The 5,000-nt window shown below is 53.0% G+C and overlaps 1 non-coding gene across 1 annotated transcript in view; it reads right to left on the bottom strand.

Annotated features, from left to right (window-relative positions):
• Positions 1 to 1,429, bottom strand: part of LOC126311347 (small subunit ribosomal RNA) — a 1,893-nt gene extending 464 nt beyond the window's left edge. Inside the window, exon 1 of the ribosomal RNA XR_007554541.1 lies at positions 1 to 1,429. This exon is cut by the window's left edge and continues 464 nt beyond it. This is a non-coding gene — a ribosomal RNA (small subunit ribosomal RNA).
• Positions 1,430 to 5,000: the final 3,571 nt, after the last annotated feature.

Raw genomic sequence — 5,000 nt, 5'->3', positions numbered from 1 at the left:
AGTTAGCAGGCTAGAGTCTCGTTCGTTATCGGAATTAACCAGACAAATCGCTCCACCAACTAAGAACGGCCATGCACCACCACCCACCGAATCAAGAAAGAGCTATCAATCTGTCAATCCTTCCGGTGTCCGGGCCTGGTGAGGTTTCCCGTGTTGAGTCAAATTAAGCCGCAGGCTCCACTCCTGGTGGTGCCCTTCCGTCAATTCCTTTAAGTTTCAGCTTTGCAACCATACTTCCCCCGGAACCCAAAAGCTTTGGTTTCCCGGAGGCTGCCCGCCGAGTCATCGGAGGAACTGCGGCGGATCGCTGGCTGGCATCGTTTATGGTTAGAACTAGGGCGGTATCTGATCGCCTTCGAACCTCTAACTTTCGTTCTTGATTAATGAAAACATACTTGGCAAATGCTTTCGCTTCTGTTCGTCTTGCGACGATCCAAGAATTTCACCTCTAACGTCGCAATACGAATGCCCCCGCCTGTCCCTATTAATCATTACCTCGGGTTCCGAAAACCAACAAAATAGAACCGAGGTCCTATTCCATTATTCCATGCACACAGTATTCAGGCGGGCTTGCCTGCTTTAAGCACTCTAATTTGTTCAAAGTAAACGTGCCGGCCCACCGAGACACTCAACTAAGAGCACCCTGGTAGGATTTCAACGGGGTCCGCCTCGGGACGCGCAAGCACGCCTTCGGCTCGCCCCACCGGCAGGACGTCCCACGATACATGCCAGTTAAACACCGACGGGCGGTGAACCAACAGCGTGGGACACAAATCCAACTACGAGCTTTTTAACCGCAACAACTTTAATATACGCTATTGGAGCTGGAATTACCGCGGCTGCTGGCACCAGACTTGCCCTCCAATAGATACTCGTTAAAGGATTTAAAGTGTACTCATTCCGATTACGGGGCCTCGGATGAGTCCCGTATCGTTATTTTTCGTCACTACCTCCCCGTGCCGGGAGTGGGTAATTTGCGCGCCTGCTGCCTTCCTTGGATGTGGTAGCCGTTTCTCAGGCTCCCTCTCCGGAATCGAACCCTGATTCCCCGTTACCCGTTACAACCATGGTAGGCGCAGAACCTACCATCGACAGTTGATAAGGCAGACATTTGAAAGATGCGTCGCCGGTACGAGGACCGTGCGATCAGCCCAAAGTTATTCAGAGTCACCAAGGCAAACGGACCAGACGAGCCAATCCGATTGGTTTTGATCTAATAAAAGCGTCCCTTCCATCTCTGGTCGGGACTCTGTTTGCATGTATTAGCTCTAGAATTACCACAGTTATCCAAGTAACGTGGGTACGATCTAAGGAACCATAACTGATTTAATGAGCCATTCGCGGTTTCACCTTAATGCGGCTTGTACTGAGACATGCATGGCTTAATCTTTGAGACAAGCATATGACTACTGGCAGGATCAACCAGGGAGCTGCGTCAACGAGAGCTGAGCAGCCGGCCGCCCGGGAGTGTGTCCCGAGGGCCCGCGCGAACACGCAAGCGTCCGCTCAATTATTCTGCAAACAGGAGGAGGCTGAGCTCCCCTGCACGATACACCTCGAAACCCTCTCAGGTCCCGGCGGCGCGCAGCGCCGTCCTAAGTACTTGGTCGGGTTCGAGAGAGGCGCAATCGCCCGGAGATAGGCGAGTAGACGCTTTCAGTGCGAACACCCGTGCTCCCAACTGAGCTTGCCGCTGCCGACAGAGGCCCGGGAGCGTGCTGTCGTGGCATTGCCGGCGGGAAACAACACGCGCCACCTACGGTGACCGGCAGCTCCAACGCCAGCGCCACAGAAGGGCAAAGCCCCACTTGGGTGCAGAAGCGAACTCTCCCAGCACAGCGCACGCGCCAACACGTCCGCAGAGCTGCGATACAAACCACCTGCGAGAACCGCTGGGGGCGACCGAGCAGCAGACGGCGTCGCGACGCCGAGTGCCGGGCGGCGGCGCATCCTCAACGCACACAGTCCGCAATCGGACCAGCACACTGCAGATGTCCACCGCGCTTCGCACCGGGCTCGGCAGAACCCACTTTGGCCGCCTGGCGCCGCGCGCAGGGTGCGCCGGCGCATAGCTGGGACGCCAGCCGGGCCCGTCGGCCGGCGCTCCTGCCACTGGGCGCCCCCCACCAGCCGGCTGTAGTGCGTGCGCTCACGCAGCGCGCGGCCAGCACGCCGGGCGGCCCCCCCTCACCGGCCGGGGACTGTCCCGCCAAGCCACAGCCTCGTATCGCTTCATACCCACATGGCCAACTCAGGTTCGGGGGCATGGCGGGTACCGCCGAAACAACCGGTTCACAGATGTACCGATCGTCGCTATCACCGATGCACCTGCAGCGCGAACAACCGCTCAACAACTGATTTCCAGTTCATTTGCGGATCTTTGGCAGCAAACGTATACGTCAATCTACATTTGCGAAATCTACGATTCTGGCATGCCTGCATGTTATGTGTCACGACACGCTACATCAGCCCACATACACACTGCGGCATGTACACGAGAGAACACGTGGAAGATGGTCCGCGCACATGTGCAATGTCCCTTGCGCGGTCGACTGTCAACCGGCCTCTGTAGCATGTCGCAGATGTGGAACGCGGTCCACCGTGCTATCATGTTGTGTGGGGCAATACGATTAAATAGGAAAACCCTCGTCGCTACATCAACAGACGGCTCACGCTGATTCCTGGCAGAGGGAGGAGGGGGGGGGGGGGGCCAACATGCAATACTTTCGTCCGTACCTACTTACCACATGTCTGTACGGCGTACAACAGTGCAATCTCGCTGTAATGGGGAGACGAGACAAGTAGCATCGTGCACAACATATGGCCCTTATGATTCGCCATTGTAGGGCGCAGCCGGTGTACGGTCAAGCATGTGCCACATTATGTCACTCAGTACGTAACGACGGATGATCAGTGTGGGTTACGCGTACATCAGCGGACAGTCCACACAGGCCGTACCACAACGTACACTGACTGCATCGACAACCGAATGCAACTGAACAGCTGCAAGGCTCATTTCACAAACAAACGCCTGACCGACCAGCTTGGAAGGGCAGGAGGGGAGGGCGATATTCGTTCTGTAGCGGTACACCCTTCCAGTGGTTAGCGGGACTGTGTAGAAAGTACGCAACACTCGAAAGACCTTTATGTGAGGGTACGCACCATGGCATTAAGAAATACACATGACACCAGAGGATCCAAGCAGTGAACTATGTTCAGAGGGTTGCTGTTAGGCAAAGCTACATTCCTGTGACGTTACATGTGACAGTTAAGGTGCAGTGTAAGTTAGGTTATGGTGCAGTGTAAGTTAGGTTAAGGTGCAGTGTAAGTTAGGTTAAGGTGCAGTGTAAGTTAGGTTAAGGTGCAGTGTAAGTTAGGTTAAGGTGCAGTGTAACTTAGGTTAAGGTGCAGTGTAACTTAGGTTAAGGTGCAGTGTAACTTAGGTTAAGGTGCAGTGTAACTTAGGTTAAGGTGCAGTGTAACTTAGGTTAAGGTGCAGTGTAACTTAGGTTAAGGTGCAGTGTAACTTAGGTTAAGGTGCAGTGTAACTTAGGTTAAGGTGCAGTGTAACTTAGGTTAAGGTGCAGTGTAACTTAGGTTAAGGTGCAGTGTAACTTAGGTTAAGGTGCAGTGTAACTTAGGTTAAGGTGCAGTGTAACTTAGGTTAAGGTGCAGTGTAACTTAGGTTAAGGTGCAGTGTAACTTAGGTTAAGGTGCAGTGTAACTTAGGTTAAGGTGCAGTGTAACTTAGGTTAAGGTGCAGTGTAACTTAGGTTAAGGTGCAGTGTAACTTAGGTTAAGGTGCAGTGTAACTTAGGTTAAGGTGCAGTGTAACTTAGGTTAAGGTGCAGTGTAACTTAGGTTAAGGTGCAGTGTAACTTAGGTTAAGGTGCAGTGTAACTTAGGTTAAGGTGCAGTGTAACTTAGGTTAAGGTGCAGTGTAACTTAGGTTAAGGTGCAGTGTAACTTAGGTTAAGGTGCAGTGTAAGTTAGGTTAAGGTGCAGTGTAAGTTAGGTTAAGGTGCAGCGTAACTTAGGTTAAGGTGCAGCGTAACTTAGGTTAAGGTGCAGCGTAACTTAGGTTAAGGTGCAGCGTAACTTAGGTTAAGGTGCAGCGTAACTTAGGTTAAGGTGCAGCGTAACTTAGGTTAAGGTGCAGCGTAACTTAGGTTAAGGTGCAGCGTGGGTTAGGTTAGGGGCCAACGTGGGTTAGGTTAGGGGCCAACGTGGGTTAGGTTAGGGGCCAACGTGGGTTAGGTTAGGGGCCAACGTGGGTTAGGTTAGGGGCCAACGTGGGTTAGGTTAGGGGCCAACGTGGGTTAGGTTAAGGGCCAACGTGGGTTAGGTTAAGGGCCAACGTGGGTTAGGTTAAGGGCCAACGTGGGTTAGGTTAAGGGCCAATGTGGGTTAGGTTAAGGGCCAACGTGGGTTAGGTTAAGGGCCAACGTGGGTTAGGTTAAGGGCCAACGTGGGTTAGGTTAAGGGCCAACGTGGGTTAGGTTAAGGGCCAACGTGGGTAAGGTTAGGGGCCAACGTGGGTAAGGTTAAGGGCCAACGTGGGTTAGGTTAAGGGCCAACGTGGGTTAGGTTAAGGGCCAACGTGGGTTAGGTTAAGGGCCAACGTGGGTTAGGTTAAGGGCCAACGTGGGTTAGGTTAAGGGCCAACGTGGGTTAGGTTAAGGGCCAACGTGGGTTAGGTTAAGGGCCAACGTGGGTTAGGTTAAGGGCCAACGTGGGTTAGGTTAAGGGCCAACGTGGGTTAGGTTGCCAGAGATGTGTCAAATCAGGATGTACGTTTGGCTGGTGTCAGGTGGTGGGTTGGTTCGATGCCTTTATAAGGGGTGTGGCCAAAGGGTATTTTATTACTTGTACCTTTTGTGTTGTGGCGTGGCGTTGCGTCCTGTGTTGATACTGGGTGGACCACTGTGGGTGTTGCTGGCTGATTTGAGCTGCGTTGTTTGCGGGTGATGTGAGACATTCTGTCTTATTAGTGGACGTGA

Source organism: Schistocerca gregaria, unplaced genomic scaffold (genome assembly GCF_023897955.1).
Source record: "Schistocerca gregaria isolate iqSchGreg1 unplaced genomic scaffold, iqSchGreg1.2 ptg000409l, whole genome shotgun sequence".
Lineage (NCBI taxonomy): Eukaryota > Metazoa > Arthropoda > Insecta > Orthoptera > Acrididae > Schistocerca > Schistocerca gregaria.
The sequence above is the reverse complement of the archived record's forward strand: the minus strand, read 5'-3'. Positions and strand labels throughout refer to the sequence as shown.